This window comes from Taudactylus pleione, unplaced genomic scaffold (genome assembly GCF_031769625.1).
Source record: "Taudactylus pleione unplaced genomic scaffold, aTauple2 ptg000208l, whole genome shotgun sequence".
NCBI lineage: Eukaryota > Metazoa > Chordata > Amphibia > Anura > Myobatrachidae > Taudactylus > Taudactylus pleione.
Window position 1 is genome coordinate 1,276,897 of NW_028284610.1, and position 15,399 is coordinate 1,292,295.

Here is a 15,399-nt window from a genome sequence, read left to right on the forward strand (position 1 = left end):
CCCGGCAATAACCCAGGTTATTGCTGCAGTGGAAAAGGGGTATAACAATCCTTTAACAAATGAACAATGGCCCTCATTCAGAGCCGTACGCTCTGAGCAGAGCGCACGCTCTGAATGAGGGCCGGGCTCCATTTTCATGGAGCGTCCTCCTGGACGCTCGTATAGCTGTGGGTCACCACCCACAGGCTATACGAGCGTGCATTGTGATGGTCGCGATGGTCGAGACCATCGCGACCATCGAATTTGCGAGCCGGAGCCCGCGGTTGAGGTTTTCAACCGCAAGCTCCGGAGTGATTTTGGCTCTATCAGAGCCAAAATCACTCCCACTGACATCACTAGTGATGTCAGTGGGCCGCTTTTGACGGGAGGCGTTCCCGTGGGAACGCCCCCGTCAGGGAGGCACGCCCCTGGCACGCCCACCAAAGGGGGCGTGCTGTCAATCAACATTGACAGCACGCCCCCTTTGATCGGACACAACGAGCGAAGGACTTTCCTTCGCTCGTCGCGTCTGGCGCATGCGCACGACGGAGCTCCCTCCGTCGTGCGCATGCTCAGTCCATAACATCGACCCACTTGCGAGCGGACAGCCGCTCGCGAGTGGGTCTGAATCAGGCCCCATGTGTTTAAAGGACAGAACTTTTATTACTTGTGTCACATTAATAGTCATTTCTCATTTGTCTTTGTTGGTATTTCTCAAACTCCTCATGTAACCCCAATAGTGCATGTTTTCCAGATCATCTAGCTGGAGCACAGGTGGTTAATTGACTAACACAATAGATCTACAGGTGGTACTAATTATTCCTGAGGATACCTTGAAAACAAGCACTCTTAGGGTTCCATGGGGACAGAGGGCCTGATTCAGACCCGGTCGCAAGCACTGAGCGCTCACAACCGGGTTGATGGCGGCCCACAGCTCATGTGCATGACAGAGCCAGCTCCATCATGTCGATGTTGAGTGTCGATGTTGAGTGACAGCTCGCCCCGTTTGGTGGGCGGACCGGGGGGGTGGCTGCCCAAACGGAGGCGTTCCCATGACAACGCCTACCATTTGGGGCGGCCCCACTGACATCACGAGTGATGTCAGTGGAGAGATTCCAGCTCTGTTAGAGCCGAAAGCTCTCTGGGGCTTGCGATGAACGAGACCCTACCACCATAATCATGGCCGCTCGCTATAGCTGTTTGTGGTCACCCACAGCTATTCGAGAGGCCAAGAGACCGCTCCCAAAAAAAAAAAGCCCGGCCCTGATTCTGAGCGAGCGCTCTTTCAGAGCGAGCGGCTCTGAATCTGGCCCAGAGTTTGAGAAACACTGATCTATGTTGAGCTGCAAAACACATGGTTGCAGCTGTGGACAGGAACCTAGAATCTATATTGATCACATAAAGGTGACAGAGATATTAAACACTATGGCCCTGATTCAGAGCAGGACGCTCTGACCAGAGCGCTCGCTCTGAATCAGGGCCCACCTCCATAATTATGGAGCGTCCTCCTGGACGCTCGTATAGCTGTGGGTCACCACCCACAGCCTATACGAGCGTGCAGGTTGATGGTCGCGATGGTCAAGACCATCGCGACCATCACCACTGCGAGCCGAAGCCTGCGGTTGAGTTTCTCAACCGCAAGGCCAGGAGTGATTTTGGCTCTATCAGAGCCAAAATCACTCCCACTGACATCACTAGTGATGTCAGTGGGGCCGGTTTCTGACGGTAGGCGTTCCCTTGGGCACGCCCCCGTCTGGGAGGCACGCCCCCGGCATGCCCACCAAAGGGGGCGTGCTGTCAATCAACATCGACAGCACGCCCCCTTTGATCAGACACAACGAGCGAAGGAAAGTCCTTCGTTCGTCGCGTCTCGCGTATGCACACGACGGAGCTCCCTCCGTCGTGCGCATGCGCAGTGCACACCATCGACCCACTTGCGAGCGGACAGCCGCTCGCGAGTGGGTCTGAATCAGGCCCTATATTTCTTAAACTGCAAAAGCTGATATAATAATTACAATTTTAACACAATTTTAACAACATACCTGAAATAATCAGATTACATATATGTAACCGTACTATATATATTTAAATTTCAACAATAAAAGCCTATGGGCTTCTTTTCTGAGCTTACACCAAGAGGGATCCAATAGGATCCCTCCCAGCATGGGCGTAGCTACCATAGGAGCAAGGGATGCAGCTGCTATGGGGCCCAGAGCTTTGGGGAGCCCATTTTCCTTTTCAAAGTTACATGTGTTATATATATTTTTCACCAATAAGTGATACATATGGGCCCTTACCAAAATACCTAGTTACGTCCCTACCTCCCAGGCTCCGACGGTCTTGTATGCACAGATAGACTCCTTATATCGCAAAGGACAGCTCTTATCGGGAGAGCTGTCCTTTCTGCTTTTAGCTGCAATTGTACAAGCATACAGCGTTACTAAACTCCATTATGCCTGTGATCAGTGGCAGGATGCATCCTTTCCAGTGTCATATTTACAGTAAGTGCCATTTATATCTAGTATCTTAGGCTTCAGTGAACTCTGAGCTACCCTCTATATATCATGGCTAGTTGGGAAGCAGTTAAATAAGCACATCAATAAGTACAAACTAAATACAAGTAGATACATATATGAAATAATAAATACAAATTGAACGCTATTTTGATAATTTAAAGACTATTGCTTTAAAGATCTTGGACCTCATTCAGAGTCGGTCGCGAGCGCCGATGCACTCGTAACCAACTCAATGGTTAGGCCTGCGCATAAGCACCGGCCGCACTGCGCGCGCGCAAGCCCCGGAGCGACAGAGAAACTCTGTCGCTCCGGAGCTCGCTACCAAAGTGGAGGCTGTCGATGTTGATCGACAGCTGCCCCCATTTGGTAGGCGGGCCGGGGGGGTGGTTTCCAAAACAGAGGCGTTCCTTTACGAACACCTACCGTTTTGTGGGTGGCCGCACTGACATCATCAGTGATGTCAGTGGGGAGCTTCCTGCTCCATCAGAGCAGAAAGCTCCCTGGGGCTTACGAGTGCCCAGACCCAACCTTAGGGTCTGGTCGTAAGCCCCGATGGTCGCGATGGTGATCACCATCGCGACCATCAACCTGGTCGGTCGTTAAGCTGTGGGTGGTAACCAGTGGCGGACTGGGCCGGGGGGCAGGGTGCCGTGTGCCCCCCGGCCGCTCTATTAGCATGCATCGTGGGCCGCCCACCTCCTTCTTGCAATCGGCTGTGGAGGAGTTGGACCAGTGTGCAGCTCAGGGGTTTCCGCGGCGGCGGCGTTCCGACTTTAACTGTCGGAGGCAGCCGCGGTCAAGTGCTCTTCTGGTTTGTACTACAGGGCTACGGAAGCCCTGTAGGTACATAATAAACAAGGCACCAACCCCGGCCGTCCCGTCGGCGTCGCGCATAGGCGGCGCCGGCCGTACATAACGAGCGGCAGCGGCTGCAGGGGGAGGAAGGGAGGGTGGTGGTGGTGGTGGTTATGGGCCCATCGGCGTCGCGCATAGGCGGCGCCAGCCGTACATAACGAGCGGCAGCGGCTGCAGGGGGAGGGGGGGGTGTGGTTATGGACTCGCAGGGCAGCAGCTATGGGGTATGCTGCTATGGGGAATCTGCTATGGGGTACGCTGCTATGGGGTACGCTGCTATGGGGCATCTGCTATGGGGTACGCTGCTATGGGGTATGCTGCTATGGGGCATCTGCTATGGGGTACGATGCTATGGGGAATCTGCTATGGGGCACGCTGCTATGGGGCATCTGCTATGGGGTACGATGCTATGGGGTACGATGCTATGGGGTACGATGCTATGGGGTATGCTGCTATGGGGAATCTGCTGCTATGGGGAATCTGCTATGGGGTACGCTGCTCTGGGGCATCTGCTATGGGGTACGCTGCTATAGGGTACGCTGCTATGGGGAATCTGCTATGGGGTACGATGCTATGGGGAATCTGCTATGGGGTACGCTGCTATGGGGCATCTGCTATGGGGTACGATGCTATGGGGTACGATGCTATGGGGTATGCTGCTATGGGGAATCTGCTGCTATGGGGAATCTGCTATGGGGTACGATGCTATGGGGCATCTGCTATGGGGTACGCTGCTATGGGGAATCTGCTATGGGGTACGCTGCTATGGGGCATCTGCTATGGGGTACGCTGCTATGGGGTACGCTGCTATGGGGCATCTGCTATGGGGTACGCTGCTATGGGGTACGCTGCTATGGGGCATCTGCTATGGGGTACGATGCTATGGGGTACGATGCTATGGGGTATGCTGCTATGGGGAATCTGCTGCTATGGGGAATCTGCTATGGGGTATGCTGCTATGGGGCATCTGCTATGGGGTACGCTGCTATGGGGAATCTGCTATGGGGTACGATGCTATGGGGAATCTGCTATGGGGTACGCTGCTATGGGGCATCTGCTATGGGGTACGATGCTATGGGGAATCTGCTATGGGGTACGCTACTATGGGGCATCTGCTATGGGGTACGCTGCTATGGGGTACGCTGCTATGGGGTACGCTGCTATGGGGAATCTGCTATGGGGTACGCTGCTATGGGGTACGCTGCTATGGGGAATCTGCTATGGGGTACGATGCTATGGGGTACGCTGCTATGAAAGTGGAGAGAGAAAAACAGAGAAAAACAAAGAAGAAATAAAGGTACCGGTAAGTGTATGTTTAGTATGGATTTTATACTCTTATTTTTCTTTTGAAATAAAAATATGGTGGGAGGGATTTCTTGTATGTAATATTTCTCTACACTGACCGTTGGGGAATATGTACAAGGTGCTGCAAAGTGACAAATGCGCCTTAACCAGCGCTATTTTACACTTATACTTTTGTATGTTAGCAGCGCTGTTTAAAATAGCGCTGCTGACATACATAAGTGTTCGTGTAAAATAGCGCTGCTGACATACATAAGTGTTCGTGTAAAATAGCGCTGCTGACATACATAAGTGTACGTGTAAAATAGTGCTGCTGACATACATAAGTGTTCGTGGAAAATAGCGCTGCTGACATACATAAGTGTTCGTGTAAAATAGCGCTGCTGACATACATGAGTGTTCGTGGAAAATAGCGCTGCTGACATACATGAGTGTTCCTGTAAAATAGCGCTGCTGACATACATAAGTGTTCGTGTAAAATAGCGCTGCTGACATACATGAGTGTTCGAGGAAAATAGCGCTGCTGACATACATAAGTGTACATGTAAAATAGCGCTGCTGACATAAGTGTTCGTGTAAAATAGCGCTGCTGACATACATGAGTGTTCGTGGAAAATAGCGCTGCTGACATACATGAGTGTTCGTGTAAAATAGCGCTGCTGACATACATAAGTGTTCGTGTAAAATAGCGCTGCTGACATACATGAGTGTTCGTGGAAAATAGCGCTGCTGACATACATAAGTGTTCGTGGAAAATAGCGCTGCTGACATACATAAGTGTTCGTGTAAAATAGCGCTGCTGACATACATGAGTGTTCGTGTAAAATAGCGCTGCTGACATACATGAGTGTTCGTGTAAAATAGCGCTGCTGACATACATGAGTGTTCGTGGAAAATAGCGCTGCTGACATACATGAGTGTTCGTGGAAAATAGCGCTGCTGACATACATAAGTGTACATGTAAAATAGCGCTGCTGACATACATAAGTGTTCGTGTAAAATAGCGCTGCTGACATACATGAGTGTTCGTGGAAAATAGCGCTGCTGACATACATGAGTGTTCGTGGAAAATAGCGCTGCTGACATACATAAGTGTTCGTGTAAAATAGCGCTGCTGACATACATGAGTGTTCGTGTAAAATAGCGCTGCTGACATACATAAGTGTTCGTGTAAAATAGCGCTGCTGACATACATGAGTGTTCGTGTAAAATAGCGCTGCTGACATACATGAGTGTTCGTGTAAAATAGCGCTGCTGACATACATGAGTGTTCGTGTAAAATAGCGCTGCTGACATACATGAGTGTTTGTGTAAAATAGCGCTGCTGACATACATGAGTGTTCGTGGAAAATAGCGCTGCTGACATACATGAGTGTTCGTGGAAAATAGCGCTGCTGACATACATGAGTGTTCATGGAAAATAGCGCTGCTGACATACATGAGTGTTCGTGGAAAATAGCGCTGCTGACATACATGAGTGTTCGTGTAAAATAGCGCTGCTGACATACATGAGTGTTCGTGGAAAATAGCGCTGCTGACATACATAAGTGTACGTGTAAAATAGCGCTGCTGACATACATAAGTGTTCGTGGAAAATAGCGCTGCTGACATACATAAGTGTTCGTGTAAAATAGCGCTGCTGACATACATGAGTGTTCGTGTAAAATAGCGCTGCTGACATACATAAGTGTTCGTGTAAAATAGCGCTGCTGACATACATGAGTGTTCGTGTAAAATAGCGCTGCTGACATACATGAGTGTTCGTGTAAAATAGCGCTGCTGACATACATGAGTGTTCGTGTAAAATAGCGCTGCTGACATACATGAGTGTTTGTGTAAAATAGCGCTGCTGACATACATGAGTGTTCGTGGAAAATAGCGCTGCTGACATACATGAGTGTTCGTGGAAAATAGCGCTGCTGACATACATGAGTGTTCGTGGAAAATAGCGCTGCTGACATACATGAGTGTTCGTGGAAAATAGCGCTGCTGACATACATGAGTGTTCGTGTAAAATAGTGCTGCTGACATACATGAGTGTTCGTGGAAAATAGCGCTGCTGACATACATAAGTGTACGTGTAAAATAGCGCTGCTGACATACATAAGTGTTCGTGTAAAATAGGCTATTTTACACGTACACATATGTATGTTAGCAGCGCTATTGTACACATACACCTCCATTTAAGGATGCGCCGTTACTTATGGGCCAGTGCCTTGGACTTGCCCCCCAGGCTAAAAGTTGCCAGCCAGCCCCTGGTGGTAACCCACAGCTTAACGATCGACAAGGAGGCGGCCATTCAGGATGCAAGCAGCCGCCCTGATTCAGTGCGACCGCTTGCATCTAACGACCGCCTCTGAATGAGGTCCCTTGTCCTTTAGATAGATAGATAGATAGATAGATAGATAGATAGATAGATAGATAGATAGATAGATAGATAGATAGATAGATAGATAGATAGATTTTTGTACTTGCAATGATTACTTAAAAAGTTGAAAATTGTTACTTTTGACCTTCTGAGCTACTGGAGGTGGAGCTATATAAAAACAATTATTCATATATTATATTGGCCCAGGACATTACGTCATAGTTAATGAGTTGTTCACAAACTGAAAAATAGCCCTGCTACTGACCTATATTTAACAGAACTTTTAAATAGTACCTTTATCCTTACAGAAAACTCAGGATTCTTTATATTTGCAGTTCAATTAATTAAGTTAAAGATTTACAAAAAAAATAAAACTAGTTGAGGTTCTTCCTCAGAGATATTGGGTATGGTTAGGCCTAAAGTTATTTTTATATCATATTTTAGGCATGGTACTTCCGGTGACTTCTCTATCATTTTTTGGTCTGTGCTGTCTAAAGGTGCGCATCCACCAGGGCCGCAGCTAGGGTAGTGCGGCCGGTGCCATCGCACAGGGCACCACAGGTCAGGGGGCGCTGTTTGCGCCTGTCAAATTTCTGTTTATTATCACTCTCACTTGTAGCTTCCTCTTATTTCATCCCCAGCATCTCCTGGCCTCTCCTATCTCTCTCCTGGCCCTTCCCCATGAAGCCATGGCCCTTTTTGGGGTGCATTATATCCCTTTGAAAAATGAGGGGGTCGCCAATGCTCTTTCTGGCACAGGGCACCAAAAAGTCTAGTTACGGCTCTGACATCCACTACCCAATTATGGAAACACAGTACGATTACGACATCTTAATCGTACAGTTGTTCCTGATCCCCTGTAATGCCTACACTGAACAATATGTCGTTCTGTTTAGGCACCCTCCCTTACCCCTGAGCATGGTCAATCTGTCGTTATCGGCAGATTGACCAGCATGTTCAGGCGATGATTGATGTCGGAAACGACCAGCGGGAGTGCGCATCGCTGGTCGTTTCCAACATTGTAGTGCACGATTTGTGCACGATTAATGAGAGATTGAACGATTACGATGTCGTAATCTCCATTATGGTGGAGAAGTTGTGTCCATTTCTCAATTTATGAATCTGAAATGTTGTGAAGTATACGTCTAGGAGACTTTAGGCAAGGAAACGGGCATGTGCACCATTTAATCTTATGTTGTTAGTGTAGCAAACACAGTTATTGCATTTTAGCACATAAATGTGCTATATAAACAACACTTTTACAAAGAATAAATCCACAGAAATTGGTGGCCAGGTACTCCCATACAAAATATTTCTTTAACAACCGAATTGTTAAAATATTCTTTATCTCCAAAAATCTCAAAACTGTATAAATTATTGGCCCAGATTAAAGGAATTCTTGTTTGCCAGCTATTTAGAGCTTCAGAAGAAGAAACTTGGCAGAATGATAAGACTGGCAACTGCAGATGTATTCCATATTTAAAACCTATTTAACTCAAGTTTCAGATTGCTTGTGACAAGGTAGAAATTATTCTCAATTATCAAAATAACATTACATGTATGTATATATGTACAATTAATGCTGTTAATGCTGAGCAACACTTAGAAGAACACAGTATTCCAATACATTTTAAGATTTATGTTCCTTTTACATTAAATTTCCAGGTCCAGCCCGGATCAATGAACACAGGTTTCAAGTAATTTCACGGCAACTTAAAACCCGTTTACACCGCAGGCTGGATCCGGGTTATTGCCGAGGATTCTCCTCTGTTGGCACTTGGAGGTGACATCATCTCCAAGTGCCGGTGAGCTGGCTCTCCATAAGGTTTTAACGGGACCAGAGTCACCCATTCACACTGCAGGGCTTTATGGTTCTTTCCGGTATTCAACCCTCTTCGCTACACGGGTTGGATTGCTGGGTCACTAGACCCCGGAATCCAACACTGGCCCCTTTTACACTAAGCCGTGACCCGGGCAATTACCCTTTGACAAGTGTAAAAGGGGTATAAGAGTACTTTACATGTATATCCACAAACGACCCATAAAATGTGTATATTACCTTTTACTGTGTTTATGTGTATACATGTACAATATTATCCTTTTTTGTACTATATATCTGGAGCATTTACTTTTATATATTATCTTTTTTTGCCAAGGCTGCATTTATTTAAAATCTTCTAAAGATTAAGATGTATAATTGTATACAAGATATAAAGGAATATGAATATGTTCAATCAGAATATATATTGTTACCCATTAACCTGGACAGCACATGGCTAATAGTTAAAGTGTATTATCAATCATATAGGTAGAAATACTTAATGACTGTTACTGCCTACTCAGAAAAAATAAGTGAACACAAACTTATACTTACCTGACTTACACGGAAACAATACAAATTTTCAGAATATACTTAGAAAGGATATTATAAATATATTACACTCCATGGTAACATTCTTATGCATTTTAATACTACTGTACTATAAATATTTGGCATAAAAAAAATAATAGACACTAAAAAGTTTATGTGATGATTTGGCTATACTCTTATTTAGGCGCCTATTTGTCATCACTTAATTTTTACAAAAGCAGGTGAAAATTAAAATTTTCACCTGCAATTGTAAAAATTAAGTGTTGGGGCCATTCATCAAGAAGGTAAAACAGGAGATATCACAGATATCTCCTGCTTACCTTCCTCTTGCGGAATGGCCCGCAATTCATCAACAGAATTCATCAACAGAATTCATCAAGCTCCGAAAATATAATATTTTCGGAGCTTGAGTGCAGGAGTATTCGCCATCTTCAGATGGTGAGTGCTCCCACGCCGGGTTCGCAATCCGCTCCTTCCCTATGGGAAGGAGTCCTGGTTTGCGAAGAGGGATCCTTTTGGATCCCTCTGACCCTGTCCGGCTTCTTCCACCGGACATTGGGGCCCTTGTGCGCATGCGTGACCTGTAGGTCACGCATGCGCACTAGCATCACTGCTCTGAAAGAAGCAGTAAAAAAGATTCTAAACTTTGGGGAGACAGATGATTTTTGGATGAATTGCTCCAGCGCTCGCATCGAAGTAGAATGTTATTTATCGGACCCCGATAATTAACATCATGAATAGACCCCTATATAACCAAAATTACAGGTTTCTTCTGCACTAAACATAACCACAAAAAATATGTCTACAGTGATAGTCAATGGTACTAATTTGGAGTACAAGGTACAAGGTGCAGTTTTAAACAGCAATAACTCTGATGAAACCTTTGTTACAGGAAAAATGTGTTAAGGTTATTGTTGGTCTTTGCACAAGTTCTTGTTCTGAAGGACCTAATACCCTCCTAGGACAATGTATTCACTACCACCGGGACTTACAAAAATATCAGTCCAAATATCATAACATCAAGGCTACTGCTGGTGTGTGCACATATACATCTGGGAATCGGTGATTATTGCTGCCCCTGACAAGTGGATCCATCACACTAGACCGGACATTCAGTACAGCAAGATTACTACTTGGGAAGCATACGCTTATTAGTATTTACCTGAGACATTACCGGATTCTGACAGGTGTCGGGATTCCAGCGCCGGTATTCTAAGCGCCAGCATTCCGCATTCCCCACTGTATATGTTTTAGCTGAAACACTGGGGTCATTATAATCCAATCATTGTGATAGATACTGTGCATGGGAAAAGAGCACACATCTAAAATGATTTAACCGTACTGTACTACTTTAAACAAAGCTCTTTGGAGATATATACAAGAACAGTTGTTTCTCTTATTACTGAGCTTCTACACATCCGGGTAAGTGTTAGGTGTGCACTTGTCACATTATTACTATCTAAAGCTCGTATTGATGATCAGAAAAGTTTTCTTTTGCTATTCTGGGAACAACATCATTGGAATTCGCTAAATATTTGCATAATTTGCATGGATATGTCTTCTTTCATCAGTTCAGGTATTATATTGCACAGAGTATTGGATCTTTTATTGTGGATATACTGTACCATTTTGAAGCTGCTTATGAGATATTGTTATATTAAGGGTACTATTTGTTGACACCTTATTGTATATTTCAATTAATCTGCCTGGTTGGTATTTGTTTTATACTATTTCATTAGTATATATTGTTAAATATTGCTTTCTATTTCTAGTAAAAAAAAAATCATTGTAATTGTTGCACCACTACCCCCTTCTATTTTAAAGTCTCTCTCCCACTTAGTAAAACTGAGGAAACCATCAGGGGGTACAGACTATACTAATGTACTGGACCAGGGCGAGAGGGGGCTCACAGAATGTCAATGATTCTGACTACAAACTGCTTCTTATTCACAGGCAGACGTCTGATGCCGGAATCAGCAGCGCACTGCACCACCCCTCAAAGCCCCCTGCACCACCCCTGTCAGACACACACAATTAGCAGCGGCAGAGCAGAAGAGTGTCAGGTCCTACTCCCCGCCCCCACCTCTTCTCCTCCTTTACTCTGCCTTTACTACTCCTCTTTCTGCCAGGTTCCGTTCATGTACCTGTCATGCATGATATACTGTTCCACAGTTACCCATGTATGCCTCCGCACCCATTCCTCCCCAAAGGTGCCTCTGCCCCCATCCCACCCCGTGTGCCTCTGCCCCACCTTCCCCAGGTGTGCCTCTGCATCCGTTTCTCTACAACTGTGCTCCAACTCCCCCTTTCCATGTGTGCTTCTGTCCTATCCCTCCCGATATGTGCCTCTGACCCCTGTCTTGCCATATGTGCCTCTGCTGCAATCCCTTTCCCAAATGTGCTTCTGCTACCATCCCTCCCTGGGTGTGCCTCTCTCCCATCCCTCCTATAAACCTGCTACTGTAGGAGGAACATTTATACTGTGGGGGAGACATACAGTAGCATGTGCTTGTTTTGGGTGCCAGCGCTCCATGCCGCAGTACACCTTTGTGTTGGACCCTTTATGTTTAATTTGTACTGGGCCCCACAATTTTAATAGCAGCCCTGATTAAACCATCTGCAAGGAGGAGATTCAATCTAAAAGGTGCAAACAGATTTAGAATTGCTACAGTAGCTCAACTCTAAATCTGTGTGTAAGGATCAAGCCATAGGTTTATTTATAATGGGTGCAGGGTGTGCAGTGCATATGGGCTCCTGGGTTCAGGGGGGCCACACAACCTGCACCTAGAATATACTTACCTTGTGCCGACAAGCGTGTACCTCCTGCTCAGCAGCACCATTTTCCCAGTGCGCAGCAAAAGCAAAGACTCTGGCACTGTATCAGAGTTTTGTTCTCTTATGTGCATGTGCCATCTTCCCGAATATTACTGGGAAGATGGCGCAGTGGAGGAGGGGGGACCAGCTTGCCAGCACAAGGCAAGATGCAGAGGGGCTGGGAGACCTGCTGCTCAGAGGTGGTGGCCCGCCGCACACACGCTCCCTTGTGTATTAAAAAGCCCCTAGATCAAGCTGTCCAGTATTTGTGTGCTACATGCATAAACAGGTAATATTTGCTGACTTAGGTAAGGAATAAGGTTTAGTGGTGACTGTATTGTTCTCTTTATTTTTTCTCTATTTATGACCAACATCTTGTGTATACTCTTTGCTAATTTATTATTGTTATGAATTCATGCACATTTTTATTGAGATATTCCTAGTAAACTGCACTGCACCTTTTATAGTTTTATTTTGTTCCCCTCTACCAAGTCTAATAGAAATCTGTAGAGTCGAAGTATAATCATGAAAAAGTATATTTTCTTACTATTTTCGTCTTGTACTTTATTATCCCATCCTAACAAAAGCCTAAAATAATATTTATTTTTTAAAAAGTGTGTATGTGTGTGTGTGCATATATATATATATATATATATATATATATATATATATAGTATTTACACTTATACCTCAACAAATGGTACCCCCTATGGCCTCCAGGGCTGGGGGGATGTAATGTTTACTAGTTGTTCTGAGGGGTTATTAATTTCTGGCAGCACCTCTGAGAAAGGTTCTGCTACTGCTGTGATCAGAACTTTGCTACCCTGAGAGCTTGGGGGGTTTCTTTATCATCAATGAGCTAAACATGACTGGAAGGGGATTGGTGACTTCAGGCTTGCATGTTACTCACGTCTTTGAGTGAAAAGAGGTCTTGTGGTGCAAGATCCATAAATCCAAGATGGACCAATTAGGCAGAGGTTTCCCTTTCAGCACATACAGACCCCTTATTTTGTCCAGTGGCCATTCCTAATGTTTTATTGAGTGTTAAACCAGCAGGAGGCGTTCAGTGGCTTGTTCATGTAGATAATTCCGTTCTGACTAGATTTAATTTTAGCTGGCTTATTCAGAGATGTGTAGGCACTCTGGTATAGCGGGTGGCTGACTATGGTATGCACTTAGGATTGTGCATTGAGTCCCATTACAGGTCCTACCAGGAACACCTGCTGTGTGGTTTGTCAGGCTCTCATACATATTTTGAGCTGAGCAGCATCCCCTGACTAGACAGCTCTTAGGTTTTTGGTTTCTCTAGATATGAGGTGGCTAATGGTTAGGGGTATGTGAAGGAGTGGCTAACTGGCCTGGCTCCTGGCTGTAGAACACCGGTTATGGGTTTCTAACCAGGTAGTTACTCACCGAAAAGGGAATGACTTAGGCACTTGTATTGAGATTATCATTAAGGCTGATTTAGATGTACTCTAGTCCCATTGACCAAACATAACCATAGACTGTCCCATGGCAGGAGTTCTCAAAAGGGAGCAGCTTTTCATAAGGTCAAATGGAAGGTGAACATCGTAGTGTTATGTTTTGGGAAAAAGAGGTCAGGTGATTAAGAACATGCATCTGAAGTACGAGTAGGAGCAGTTTACAGACCTGATAGATTAATTTGGCCAATGACCATATATTTTTATTCACTCAACCACTGTTCTCATTCCCATAATTGGTGTCAATGAAGTCCCTTCTGGGTAGCGGGCTGCAGTTCTGTAGTAGCTTTTTTCAGAGCCAAGTTTAGGTGCAAGTGTGGTAGGGGGGCACACCCCCTTTGATACATGGATTTCTAAAGGACTGTACTAAGCTAATTAAGGAGGATTGATTCTCCTCCATCCAGACAGCATCTGGGGTGGGGCTCAAACCTCATTTTATTTAAAAGAAAGTTTGTCTGGTGTCAATGGGAATGAACTTATTTCTTGCAACCCTCCTAATACTTCCATTACTATTAAAAAATAAAAAAGCTCTGATCTCTTAGCACCATTTACCGTTCATGTGTGGTTATTGTTGTTTATGGTTGTAATGTTTTTTTGTGGAAAATATTGGTTATCGCCCTGGACGGAGCAGTAAAACCACTGAACGACTTCAAATAATCCCTCTGGAGCAGAACTTTGATCCCAGTAGTAGGCCACAAATTATTCTGCAGAGATGCATGACATTTAATTATGAGATCGAAGCAATAGCATGAAGTGATTTACCTATGAGCTGGTGAGAAGATTGCAGACCCCTGTATAACTAGGAAAACAACCAAAGAGGGCACATTGGTAGGAGGGCCCCTCACTGATTAAGAAAACAATAATGTACATCTATTATTGATCAAAAAATATTCAAGAAGCTACTAAATGTATTTCTAGATGTAATAAATAATAATATGTTCACCAAGTCCCTTATTTATTGTACAGGTGATATAAAAAAAAGTAATTTCCTTTAAATCATGAAGAGCTTTCAGTGGGAAAAATGTTCTTTATCACAAGGTATAAATAGATTATCCATATGGTCATATGTACATTTTTTGAAGCTAATTTGCATTTCTTAAAAACAAAGTGAGTCTAAATCCTGCTGTACAGAAATATGCAACATGGTAACTGTAATCTCTTTAGTGTTCTAGTTGTTTCAAATTCTGTGCATACTGTATACAAATAATTAAAAGTAATATAAATGTATTTGCATTAATGTATGTAATTTATATTCTATTAACTGACTTGTATTTGTTTGTATGCATAAGGTTTCCAAAGCTTTAGCCACTTTTCGTCTTTTTTAGCCCCTATACGAAGAAGCTTTCAGCTATGCTTAACTTGTTGAGAGAATTGTGATAGAAGCAACACTTAGAGAAGGGAATGTTTCACAACATGTGTAGAATATGCTACATTGCTTAGACATAATTTGTCAGTTGACATGTGATGATTGTCAACTCCTTCTATTCCATGCGAAGACCTTCCAGCCATCCAGAAAAGATGTTCCCCGGGGAAGTTTGAAACCAGGTATCTAGGTTACATTGTGTTAAATGACTGTCTGAAGCCAATTGTTAATATGGCTCAGGTCTAAATAATTCATCTGTATCTAGAAAAAAAAAATGTAGGCCCTTTTATTTGGATGTCTAGATATTATAGGAGGTTTCTAACACAGTTTTCCACCTTAGCATACACATT

At 44.6% G+C, this 15,399-nt stretch overlaps 1 protein-coding gene across 1 annotated transcript in view; it reads right to left on the reverse strand.

Annotated features, from left to right (window-relative positions):
• Positions 1–15,399, reverse strand: part of AMPH (amphiphysin) — a 289,944-nt gene that overhangs the window by 131,247 nt on the left and 143,298 nt on the right. The window lies entirely within an intron of this gene.